General features: G+C 35.3%; 1 protein-coding gene across 5 annotated transcripts in view; it reads right to left on the bottom strand.

Moving 5' to 3' along the window:
* The window catches only part of FCHSD2 (FCH and double SH3 domains 2), a 289016-nt gene that overhangs the window by 213610 nt on the left and 61184 nt on the right, over positions 1-14222 (bottom strand). The gene's annotated exons all lie outside the window — the stretch shown is intronic.

Genomic DNA, 14222 nt, shown 5'->3' with positions numbered 1-14222 from the left:
CTTAAGTATGATCCTACTTTCTATAAAGGATTAAAAAAAACCCTACATATTAACTGAGCACACATAAAAGGAAAAGATTCACGCCAAACATAAGGGGGTAAATTTGAAAAGAAACAAAAGAAGACAATTGATTTTACTGTATATACCTCTGTACTATTTGAGTTGTTGAAACCACGATTAATTTTTAAATTAAAACAAAAATTTCTATGAAACAGTCAAAATGTCTGATATGCGCTCAAATAATAGGAGAGAAAAGTTGTTAGCTTCATTGTTTTTATTGTACCTTATCCAAGGTTATACAAAAAGAATCATTCATAATACCAAGTGGCATGATATCTACTTGAATTTATATTCTGAATGAACGTAACTAGAAGAGCAAACAGAGCATAAGCAATCTTCTTATACTCTGCCTTGGATTCATATCTTCGGATAGAACAAAAATTACCAGTTACTGACAGTGCCTATTCACTGCCAAGGGTAACGTAAAAAGTCCTGAAATAAAGCATTAAGCCATGATGTAACATAAACACATCCATAAAACTGTTCCATGATTTCTAGTGGCAAATACTTATGTTCTTTTGTTCCACAAATAGAAATAGAATTCTCTTTTCTTTTCACTTGACATCAATGTGATACCAACAAGTACTTTGTAAGACTATGATTATCAAAATGCCATAAAATGCACACTTTTTTTTTTTGTCGTCGCTCCACACAGCATGAACGATCTGAGTTCCCAGACCAGGGATTAAACCTGTGCCCCCTGCAGGGGAAGTGTGGAATCTTAACCACTGGACCACTAGGGAAGTCCCACACTGACTTTTTAATAATGTGCAAAGCACTGTATCTGTCAGAATTCACTCAGTAAGTATTTGCTAAATGACTGTATATACAAATGATGTTGAGCCAAAGACTCTGTCATCTCATTTCAGCTTAGCAGCAACTGTGAGTTATTTATTAACCCCCCTATTTAGAGGACGAAATTGTTTAAATAACTTATTTGGAGTGATTGTGTTAAATGGCAGAGCCAGAATTAGAACTCCAGTGGTCTTATTCTGTTATTTCTTTACATACTACATATAAACTGTGAAAATATGCACTATTTCCAAAAGTGAAAAAAAAATCACAGAAGATGAGGAGGTACAGGAAAACGGAATAGAAAGAAGTAGAAAAACCTAACAATGGTAGCAAGTCAAACTGCAAAGAAGTAAAGAATTGACCCAAAGCATTTGAGGCACAGCTAGAGAGCAGCAGCATATATCTGTGTATCCTGTTTAGTAACTGTAGTTCCTTTCCTCAGAGGATCTCTTACCTCATGCCATGGACATGCATCTCAGCACATGTAGACCCAAATTTTACCTCTGATTTCCTTTTACCCAGGGTTCTTGATGGCCTAGTATTTTTTAAAATTTTTATTTATTTATTTTTTATACAGCAGGTTCTTAGTTATCTATTTTATACATATTAGTGTATATATGTCAATCCAATCTCCCAATTCATCCCACCACCACCCCACTTTCCCCCCTTGGTGTCCATACGTTTGTTCTCTACATCTGTGTCTCTATTTCTGCCCTGCAAACTGGTTCATCTGTATCATTTTTCTAGATTCCACATATATGCGTTAACATACGATATTTGTTTTTCTCTTTCTGACTTACTTCACTCTGTAGATGGTCTAGTATTGAATCACTTTGTTATTTACAGGTAATAGGCATTTCAGAGATGACTCCCTACAAAGAGAACAACTTGTTTAGCCATGTATGGGTCAGCTATTGCTGAACTGATGTTGTATAACAAAACTCCAAAAATGCCAATGGCTTACCACATTAAATGCTAATTTCTTATTCATGAATTCGAGTTTGGTTGGAGCATCTCCGCTTCAGGTTTGTGAATTGAGTTCAGTTCTCCTTCACTTATCTTTCATTCTGGGACCCAATCTGAAGGGGCAGTAATTAGCTGGGGCAAGTTTTTCTTGTAGGAAATAGCAGAAGTACAAGAGAACTACAAGAAACTTGCCAGGGCTCTTAAAGCCTCACTTCAGAAATTGTCTGCTGTCACTTCCATCTCCATTCTATTGGCTCAAGTAAGTCATATGACCAAGTCCAAAGTCAGTGAGTCAGAGATGACTATTTCACCCCAAGGAAAAGGGTGGGAAAGGATTATTTGCTGAGAAATGATTCAAATTACCATCAATTCTAAGAGAAACTCCCATAAAAATTTCACATGTTCATTTCAATAATGAACATGCAAATATAGCAAGGTGATGATCAAGCAACTCACTACTATCATATTCTTACATGACAGCTCAGAGAAACAGTAAATATAAGAATGACAGACTCAAGATGCAAAAACTTCTCAATATAACTGGCACAGTGGGCTATCTCAATACAATGGACCCTCACAGAGGTAAAAGTTCTGCTGTGGGTTCAGAATAGAATGGAGAAGATCTGATTTAATGGTAAAATACGTAAAAGACTCCGTGGTTTTGAATTTAAGCTCAATACAAGCCACTAACGTAACATAGCTATCTAAAAGGATAATGCATCTTAGTCTATATTAACAGAAATAACATCACTGAGTGACCAGTACGTAAGAAATGCATAGTAAAACTTAAACAGTCTGCTCTACTCTGAGCCAATCATATCCATAGGATTATTAGGGTTCTGATCCGAGTATCAATGTCTGAGGAATAATGACAGGAAACAACATTGGTAAAAGGTTTAAAACTGAGGCACATAGGTCATTCAAGTGTGAACTAAATAAACTACAGAATTTTAGGGCTGGGAAGACTAGGAATGGTGTATAGACCTGCAGAAAGAGGTAAGAGCAAGCATAAAAGTTGTCTTCAAATTCCTAAAAGACTGTCGTGTACCCAAAGATTACACAGAAAAGAAGATTTTTGCTCAGTATAAATAGAAACTTTCTAACTAGAAGATGAATGCCTTGAACGACAATAAAAATTACTATCACTGAATTCAGAAAGAAGTTGCAAGACCTCTGTATCAGTGTTTGGCAAATTTTTTCTGTAAAGTGCATAGAGAGTAAATATTTTTGGCTTTGCAGGCCATATGATCCCTGTGACAACTCTGCCAGTGCAGCAAGAAAGAAGCCAGAGATAATATTAACAAATGAGCATGACTATGGTCCAATAAAACTTTACTTATAAAAACAGGTGTCAAGCCAGATGGTTGTAGTTTGCCAACCCCTTCTCTATATTAAAAAGAGAGAATGAATGTAAAGAGAATTGGAACATACGAACTTTACATCACTTCCGGCTCCAAGGCTCCATTAAAAAGTCATTAAAACAGGGCTTCCCTGGTTGGCGCAGTGGTTGAGAGTCCGCCTGCCAATGCAGGGGACACGGGTTCGTGCCCCACTCCAGGAAGATCCCACATGCCGCAGAGCGGCTGGCCCTGTGAGCCATGGCCGCTGAGCCTGCGCGTCCGGAGCCTGTGCTCCGCAACGGGAGAGGCCACAACAGTGAGAGGCCCACGTACCGCCAAAAAAAAAAAAAGTCATTAAAACAATTCAATGATATATAGAAGTAGGTGAGGGAAAAAGGACATCTATCAGTCTCGATAAATATAAGATATAGGTATATCAGATACACAGGTATGTGTACATTTATAAATCATATACAGAAGATTGCTATAAACATATATGAAATGGGTCACCCTCGTTAAAATATATTTGAGAGATAGCTGCTAAACATGTAAGCTCTTAAAGAGGTCCCTATTATGGAAGGACATTGGTGTAATTGTGAAATGGACATAGGAACCCAGGCACTACCATAATGATTTTTCAGTATCAGGTGAAAAAATAAGACAACATTAACTATAACCATTATCCTTAAACAAGCTGTTCCATGTCTACACAGGGAGATAAAAGGAACATCTGCAAACTGCCTGCTTAAAGTTACTTCAAATTGACTTTATATTTGTTGGGTATTACATCTCCATACAAAGATATGGGAAGATATTCTCCCCATTGTATTTCAAACAAAGCAAAACAAGGTTATAATTGGGTTTCACCAAAGGTCCAGAATTTCTACTCTAGGAAAAATAATAAAAAAAAACTCAGAACATCTCCCAGTGACCCTCCAGTAATCCTTAGATCAGAACAAAGGTCCTCCAACTGTTTGTTACTGGTCCACAATAAGAAAAGTACAGAAATTAAATGTAGGCATTTAGACACTTTTACAGCAATCTGACATTAGTTAGTTCGTCAACTATAATGCAAGAGAAAACAATCTGAGAAAATAAAATCATTTATTTACGTAACTTGTCATTTTATAATCATTTAAATTTTTAATCAATCCTGTAATTTATAATTTAATATTATTACTTAAGAAAATAAATAGATATTTTTACTTCTGTTTTACAAACAGCAAAAAGCTTAACTGGCCTTCTTTGGTGAGGAAAGATACACCTCTGAATGAGGCACAAGTAGTAAATCAAATAACAATGGAAGTGATTTCAAAACAAGGAAGACCAAAGAGTTCATACTAATTTTACTTATAAGTATAATTTACAGTGAAGTGGTAAAACCACAATGTGTTATTTGCAGAGATGGACTGGCTATGAAACAATAAAACATTTATATAGAAAATATAAAGAAATACAGTTCAACACAAAAAAAATTAATCTGAAAATAAAGAGTACTGAATTACAAAGCCAAGAGAAGCACTTTTCTTCTTTCACATATAACATTAGTGTTTTCTAGGGTTCTTGCACAGTAGTTCCTCAGGATACTAAAACCAAAAAAAAACCATATATGTTGACATTAAGGAAAAACTCCATCAAATATGTGTGCCTGGAAATATTCAGTGAGTCTGCAATAATCTTTTTAAAAAATTTTTTAAATTTAATTTTATTTATTTTTTATACAGCAGGTTCTTATTAGTTATCTATTTTATACATATTAGTGTATATATGTCAATACCAATCTCCCAGTTCATCCCACCGCTACCACCCCCACTGCCAGAATCAATTTCTAGTGATACCATAGTTCAATGCATTCAGGAACTGGCTAATGATAAGGAAAATAATTCATAGAACACACAAACCTAGCAATGTGTTTTTATTGACCCTTTATAAATGCAAAGATAACATGTCAATTACATTTGAATAGGATGGTGTTATGAAGGAAGAATTTTTTTTCAGCTTAATTGCCAAACATAAATAACTTCGAACTGCATAAACTTATGAAAGATTATATATTCAACAAATGTGATTTGGAGTTTAAATTTTGTGTAACAGTATTTTCTGATGGTGCAACTGTCATGACAGGAATATTATGGACAGTTAAAGGATTAAGGAGTTTGCCAGATTAAGGAGTTTACTCCAGAGGGTAAGTCAATGCACTGCTTCCTTCATTGAGAAATTCTTGCCATGATTTTAAATAAAAGTCACCTGTCTACACAATATGCTTACTGATGTACTATAATTGTGGATTACTTAAAGGTTAATGCAACATAGTAGAGAGTATCCTCACTGAGTGATAATATGGAAACTGATCATATACTACAGGTTCCACGGTATCAAGGGGAAATGTTCTGTCAAAAATGAAAAATGAATTCTTAGTGTTTCTACAAGATAAAAAATGTTTGGTCCCAATATTTTAAAGGTGTGAATTAGATAGCCAGACTTATCTGTCTTATATATTTGTTATTTTTAATGATCTTTATACTTCATGTAAGGAAGGCATACAAATGTTTCTCAATGGCCAGTAAGATCAAAGCAAACAAGGAAGTTAGCAGACTGAATGAGATACTTATGACATGTTCCATAATATAATAATTTTCATTGAAGTAGGTAATATCAGATATTGTACATTTGTTGAAAGATTATCTCTACACACCTTACAAATTTGTTTTGTTTTGTTTTGTTTTTTGTACCTGGGAAGGCCCCGCAAGGTCCTGCTCAGTTTTTTCTCTGTTTGCTTTTTTGTTTTAATTAATTTTTATTGGAGTATGGTTGCTTTACAATGTTGTGTTAGCCTCAACTACACGACAAACGAATCAGCCATACACATACAGATATCCCCTCCCTTTTGGACTTCCCTTCCATTTAGGTTACCACAGTGCATTAGGTCGAGTTCCCTGTGCTATACAGTATGTTCCCCACCAGTTGTCTATTTTATACAAAATATCAATAAAGTATATGTGTCAATCCCTGTCTCCCAATTCCTCCCTCCCCACCCCTTCCCCCCTTGGTATCCATACATTTGTTCTCTACATCTATGTCTCTATTTCTGCTTTGCAAATAAGATCATCTATATCATTTTTCTAGGTTCCACATATATCCATTATTATACGATATTTGCTTTTCTCTGACTTACTTCACTCTGTATGACACTCTCTAGGTCCATCCACATCTCTACAAATGACTCAGTTTCATTCCTTTTTATGGCTGAGTAATACTCCATTGTACATATGTACAACATCTTCTTTATCCATTCCTCTGTTGATGGACATTTAGGTTGCTTCCATGTCCTGGCTACTGTACATAGTGCTGCTATAAACATTGGGGTGCATGTGTATTTTTGAATTATGGTTTTCTCTGGGCATATGACCAGTAGTGAGATTGTTGGGTCATATGGTACTTGTTTTTAGTTTAGTTTTGTTTTGGTTTGCGGTACGCAGGCCTCTCACTGTTGTGGCCTCTCCTGTTGTGGAGCACAGGCTCCGGACACGCAGGCTCAGTGGCCATGGCTCACGGGCCCAGCTGCTCCGCGGCATGCAGGATCCTCCCGGACTGGGGCATGAACCCGTGTCCTGTGCATTGGCAGGCGGACTCTCAACCACTGCACCACCAGGGAAGCCCTGTTTTTAGTTTTTTAAGGAACCTCCATACTGTTTTCTACAGTGGCTATATCAATTTACATTCCCACCAACAGTGCAGGAGGGTTCCCTTTTCTCCACACCCTCTCCAGCATTTGTTGTTTGCAGATTTTTTGATGATGGTCATTCTGACCAGTGTGAGGTCTATACCTCATTGTAGTTTTGATTTGCATGTCTCTAATAATTAGTGATGGTGAGTATCTATTCATGTGTGTGCTGCCCATCTGTATGTCTTCTTTGGAGAAATGTTTATTTAGGTCTTCTGCCCATTTCTTGATTGGGTTGTTTTTTTTTTGATACTGAGTTGTATGAGCTGCTTGTATATTGTGGAGATTAATCCTTTGTCAGTTACTTCATTTGCAAATATTTTCTCTCATTCTGAGGGTTGTCTTTTTGTCTTGTTTATGGTTTCCTTTGCTGTGAAAAAGCTTTTAAGTTTCATTAGGTCCCATTTGTTTATTTTTGTTTTTTCATTACTCTAGGAGGTGGGTCAAAAAAGATGTTGCTGTGATTTATGTCAAAGAGTGTTTGGGCTATGTTTTCCTCTAAGAGTTTTATAGTGTCTGGTCTTACAGTTAAGTCTTTAATCCATTTGAGTTTATTTTTGTGTATGGTGTTAGGGACTGTTCTGATTTCATTCTTTTATATGTAGCTGTCTAATTTTCCCAGCACCACCTACTGAAAAGGTTGTCTTTTCTCCATTGTATATTCTTGCCTGTTTTGTCATAGATTAGGTGACCATAGGTGCATGGGTTTATCTCTGGGCTTTCTATCCTGTTCCATCGATCCATATTTCTGTTTTTGTGCCAGTACCATATTGTCTTGATTACTGTAACTTTTTATACTACAAAGTACAGTACAGAGAGCCTCATTCCTCCAGCTCCATTTTTCTTTCTCAAGATTGCTTTGGCTATTTGGCATCTTTTGTGTTTCCATACAAATTGTAAAATTTTTCGTTCTAGTTCTGTGGAAAATGCCATTGGTAACTTGATAAGGATTGCACTGAATTGCACTGAATCTGTAGATTGCTTTGGGGAGTATAGTCATTTTTACAATATTGATTCTTCCAATCCAAGAACATGGTATATCTCTCCATCTGTTTCTGTCATCTTTGATTTCTTTCATCAGTGTTTTGTATGTTTTCTGAGTACAGGTCTTTTGCCTTCTTAGGTAGGTTTATTCCTAGGTATTTTATTCTTTTTGTTGCAATGGTAAATGCAATTGTTTCCTTAATTTCTCTTTCTGCCCTTTTGCTGTTAGTGTATAGGAATGCAAGAGATTTCTGTGAATTAATTTTGTATTCTGCAACTTTACCAAATTCATTGATTAGCTCGAGTAGTTTTCTGGTGGTATCTTTAGGATTTTCTATGTATAGTATCATGTCATCTGAAAACAGTGACAGTTTTTCTTCTTTTCCAGTTTGTATTCCTTTTATGTCTTTTTCTTCTCTGATTGCTGTGGCTAGGACTTCCAAAACTATGTTGAATAATAGTGGTGAGAGTGGACACCCTTGTCTTGTTCCTGATCTTAGAGGAAATGCTTTCAATTTTTCACTATCGGGAATAATGTTTGCTGTGGTTTTGTCATATATGGCCTTTATTATGTTGGGGTAGATTCCCTCTGTGCCCACTTTCTGGAGAGTTTTTATCATAAATTGGTGTTGAATTTTGTTGAAAGCTTTTTCTGCATCTATTGAGGTTATCATATGGTTTTTATCCTTCAATTTGTTAATACAGTGTATCACATTGATTGATTTGCATATATAGAAGAATCTTTGCATCACTGAGATAAATCCCACTTGATCATGGTATATGATCCTTTTAATGTGTTGTTGCATTCTGTTTGCTGGTATTTTGTTGAGGATTTTTGCGTCTATGTTCATCAGTGATATTGGCCTGTAGTTTTCTTTTTTTGTGATATCTTTGTCTGGTTTTGGTAACAGGGTGATGGTAGCCTGGCGTGGAATGAGTTTGGGAGTGTTCCATCCTCTGCAATTTTCTGGAAGAGTTTGAGAAGGACTGGTGTTAGCTCTTCTCTAAATGTTTGATAGACTTCACCTGTAAAGCCATCTGGTCCTGGAGTTTTGTTTGTTGGAAGAGTTTTAATCACAGTTTCAATTTCATTACTTGTGCTTGATCTGTTCGTATTTTCTATTTCTTCTTGGTTCAGTTTTGGAAGGCTGTACTTTTCTAAGAATTTGTCCATTTCATCCAGGTTGTCCATTTTATTAGCATATAGCTGCTTGTAGTACTCTCTTATGATCCTTTGTGTTTCTATGGTGTCAGCTGTAATTTCTCCTTTTCCATTTCTAATTTTACTGATTTGAGTCCTCTCCCTTTTTTTCTTGATGAGTCTGGCTAAAGCTTTATCAATTTTGTTCATTTTCTCAAAGAACCAGCTTTTAGTTTTACTGATTTTTGCTACTGTTTTCTTCATTTCTATTTCATTTATTTCTCCTCCGATCTTTATGATTTCTTTCCTTCTACTAACTTTGGTTTTGTTTGTTCTTCTTTCTCTAGTTGCTTTAGGTGTAAGGTTAGGTTGTTTATTTTAGATGTTTCTTGTTTCTTGAGGTAGGATTGTATTGCTATAAACTTCCCTCTTAGAACTGCTTTTGCTGCGTCCCATAGGTTTTGGTCTATCGTGTTTTCATGGTCATTTGTTTCTAGGTATTTTTTGATTTCCTCTTTAATTTCTTCAGGGATCCCTTGGTTTTTTAGTAGAGTATTGTTTAGCCTCCATGTGTTTGTATTTCTTTTACAGTTTTTTTCCTGTAATTTATTTCTAATCTCATAGCGCTGTGGTCAGAAAAGATGTTTGCTACGATTTCAATTTTCTTAAATTTACCAAGGCTTGATTTGTGACCCAAGATGTAATCTATCCTGGAGACTGTTCCATGAGCACTTGAGAAGAAAGTGTATTCTGCCACTTTCGGGTAGTATGTCCTATAAATATCAATTAAGTCTATTTGGTCTATTGTGTCATTTAAAGTTTGAACACACCTTACAAATTTGATGAAACATTTTCAATCTTCTTTTCCCATCAAAAGAAGATCCACATACAGGACATTTATGACTCCAGAATCCATTTCTTTAATTGAGAGAGAATTTAAATTTAATTATAACTCTACAGGACAAATTGTTGGAACTGACTACTAATGAAAAATGTATTCTGTAAATAAAAAACCATTTGCTTCATCTTAGAAAAAAAGTTAGAAATGAATATCCTGAGTTAGTTGAAATTTCTTTTAAATCTCTTCTCCCATTCTCATCAACACACCTCTGTGAGTCTGGTTTCTCTACACTGAATGTTGTTAAAATAAAACATAGGAATAGTTTAGATATACATTATCTCTTATGAATAGCACTGTTGTCAATCCAACCTGGACTAGATAAAGTAACAGTAAGAAGCAAATTTATTTGACATATTAAAAATTTTATTGATATATACAATGTTTGTTAGAGTGTATATAGACATTTAACAAATGGGTTGCAATTCCACTCAACTTTTTGTTTTGTTAGTAGAACTGTAGAATGACAAAAAAATTATGACTGTTTATAGCAACTCTATATTAATAGGCTAGAAGATACTTTCCAGTAACAACATTTATAATATTTCTAATTCTTTTCTTTTTCCTTACATACAACTGTTTTAATTATACTTATTGAAATGTAATTTATCTGTTTAATCTAAAATTTTAAGCTTATATTTTGTCTTTTTAAATTTCATTTTCCAGGGACTTCCCTGGTGGTCCAGTGGTTAAGACTCTGCGCTGCCCATGAAGGGGGCACAGGTGCAGCTCCTGTTCGGGGAACTAATATCCTTCATGCCATGTGGTGTGGCCAAAAGATTTTTTTAAAAAAGGACTATTAAAATGAATAAATTATCATTAAAAAATAAATTTTGTTTTCCTAGTAATTTACTTTTATTGTACTTTACAAAAGTGTCCATGCACAAATTATTTTTTTATTTTTTATTTTTTTAACATCTTTATTGGAGTATAATTGCTTTACAATGGTGTGTTAGTTTCTGCTTTACAACAAAATGAATCAGTTATATATATACATATGTTCCCATATCTCTTCCCTCTTGCATCTCCCTCCCTCCCACCCTCCCTATCCCACCCCTCCAGGCGACCACAAAGCACCCAGCTGATCTCCCTGTGCTATGCGGCTGCTTCCCACTAGCTATCTACCTTACGTTTGGTAGTGTATATATGTCCATGCCTCTCTCTCACTTTGTCACAGCTTACCCTTCCCCCTCCCCCATGCACAAATTATTAAAGGAAAAAAAAAATCCTCACAACAGGTAGTTCAAGAAGCACAGCGATATCGCACAGGCTGGCAAATTACAACCTGCTATCTGTTTTTCTAAATAAACCTTGGAACACAATCACATGTATTTGTTTACCAACCATCTACAGCTACTCTCACTCTACAACAGCAAAATTGGACAGTTGTGGCAGAGAGCATATGGCCCTCAAAGCCTAAAATATTTACTCTCTGGTCCTTTGAAGAAAAAAAAAAAACGTTTGCCAACCCTTGCTCTAGATGGCTGAACATAATTTTGAGAAGGCCTCTCTATTTTTCTGCCCCAATCATTCAATAAGCAAAGACATTACTGGAGCTCAGGACCATTAAGATGATTAAACATTCCTACCTGCAGACACAGGGCCAGAAGAATTAAGTTTAGATACTACTTAGGCATCACCTCTGACAGAGAATGAAGGGCATGTAAAACCCCTCTGCATGGTGTCTGTCTCTGGGTATCCTAAAACTCTAATTTGCATGTCTGATTTTGATTTATCTGATCCAGATAGAAGAATAAGCACTAAATCTGGAAGATCCAAAAGAATCTTCAAGCCAGACAAACGAGAGTTCCAACTACAGGAGTGCATCTGTGTGTGGATCAGAGGGAAAAATGACTTTCTTCTGTTATAATTTTTATCTAATTGCACTTTGAACACTTTCAAAAAATGGTATCCTATATAGATTTCAAGAAGCAACAACGAAAACAGTAGAAAAGATCATTTTAGTTTGATGTGCTTTGGATTTTGTTACTTGGAATCCAATTCTAAAATAACAAGTTAATCTATAATAGTTATCCAATTCAATGTCCAAGGTTCAATTATTTTAAAATAATAAAATTATTTTTGTAAAAAGTTATGCCCAGAGTAGGTCATTATATTCTTCTATAGGCTGGAAATGCAAAGTCTCTAAAATAGAAGGATATCCTGTTATTCTGAGAACAATGCCTCACTATTACCTACCTCTTGAATAATTTCCTATTATGATTTTTTGAATTCCATTATAATATACACCACATATATAATGAATATAATTCTTGAAAGTTGCTGAAAAATGTTAGGATTTGTTTTTAAACTTTCAACTTTAGAACAACAGTGCCCAGACTATCTTGAGCATTGATATCATAGAGTCAATATATCAACGAATATTTGAGTTCTTCCTTTCAAGAAGTTACAAGCCATAAGGAAAGATGATATACAATTCTTGGCTAAAAACAGTTCATAAGCTAGTTGAGATCTTCTACATAGTTTAAAAACAAGAAATACTTTTAATGTCTAATGGTATGGAGAACTTATCTTCAAAACTTGTATCAGCAATCATATCCTAAAGTATTGGAAACTATAGGGTAAAAATGCTATAATTAATGTAAGCCAAAAATATTTAAGAAAATTGAATAACATGACTACAAAAAATCCAAACCCCAAAAAAAGCAAATCTAATTTTGAGCATTAATAATGAGAAGTCTTAGTAACAGAATTAACTGCAGTGAGTTCAGTCCAAAATTAAAATAAAGCATATAAATAGAAAATAAAAAGTATTAAAACATCAACTCTGAACAAAACAAAAAAGGGGTAAAAATAGATCTTTCAAAAACAAAGCACACTTGAGGTATTTAGGGGGAAGTGTCCTGATGTCTGCAATTTACTTTGAAACACACCAAAAATAAAATGGAATACTGAATGATACAATGATCAAAATATGGATGGATATGTGATAAAGCAAGTATACTAAATGTTAATGGTAGAATGTAGGTGGTGGGTATATGGGTATTAACTGTTATACTCTTTCAACTTTGCTGTATGTTTAGATGTATTAATAATAAAAGGGAACAATATAAAGCATATTAACATTTTAACATCCTTTCAGTATATTAGATGAAAAATTTAGTGACTACAATATACTTGGCTACAAAGAAAGATTTGGAATGAGCCCAATTTTATTCACAAGTACAGATTAAATGATTTGAATTGGGCTTCCCTGGTGGCGCAGTGGTTAAGAGTCCGCCTGCCGATGCAGGGGACACGGGTTCGTGCCCCAGTCCGGGAAGATCCCACATGCCGCGGAGCGGCTGGGCCCGTGAGCCATGGCCGCTGAGCCTGCGCGTCCGGAGCCTGTGCTCCGCAACGGGAGAGGCCACAACAGTGAGAGGCCCGCATACCACACACAAAAAAAATAAAAATAAATGATTTGAATTGAAAACACAGAAATAGAGAATTAGTTAACAGCACACAGAGAATAATGGAAAATTAAATAGAAGAAAGGGGGGGTCTCATTAATTTTGCACTGATCATTTTTAAGGAGTCAGAGAAAATATTTTAAAAATCAGAGAAGGTACTTAGGTAACTAACATCCAGGCTTTTAGAATCCTCAGAATTCCAGAACTGTTCCAAACGTAAAAGTCAATGTTGTCTAAAAAAAAAAAAAAAAGGAAAGAAATGGTTGCTCTCTCCCTGAATGAAACCCGCAGTAGATTAAAAATTCCAGATTAAAAAAACCTACTCTAAAACGCTCAGTTTCCCTGCTCTTATTTTCAGTATAGTTCTAATCTCACTGCACTACAACTGGAGTCTTAGTCTATGCGTGAGCACGCACGCACATGGACAGTGTCTTGTTTATCTCAGACTCTCCAGCCATTTATTCTGCTATGAAGTGTCTATCCCTGAGAAAGCATACTCTAATAAGAAATAAAGACAAATGACCACCCTACATGGTATTATTATTATTATCATCATCATACTATTTTATAGATCAGTAAACTGAAGCACTGAGGGTTAAGTAAACTGCCCAAGGTTATACAGCTAATAAGTGACAGAGGTGGAATTCAAACCATACTCTTAACCATCAGGCTATACTCTTCATTTAGAAAATTCTTATCCTCCAGAGACCCATCTTTAGCAAATAGTCAAGATTTCTAATTCACAAAATCTAAAAACACTGAAAATAGGCCCTAGTTCTTAAGAACTGAGCCAAACAGGACAAAGGGAACCTCACTTTAAGAACTGGAGTATCTTATTCCAACAGTAATTGACAGTGAATGCTTTATCCACAGTCTTCTCTCATCTTTCACTACTAGTATG

Source organism: Tursiops truncatus, chromosome 8 (assembly GCF_011762595.2).
Source record: "Tursiops truncatus isolate mTurTru1 chromosome 8, mTurTru1.mat.Y, whole genome shotgun sequence".
NCBI classification, from domain to species: Eukaryota; Metazoa; Chordata; class Mammalia; order Artiodactyla; family Delphinidae; genus Tursiops; species Tursiops truncatus.
The sequence above is the reverse complement of the archived record's forward strand: the minus strand, read 5'-3'. Positions and strand labels throughout refer to the sequence as shown.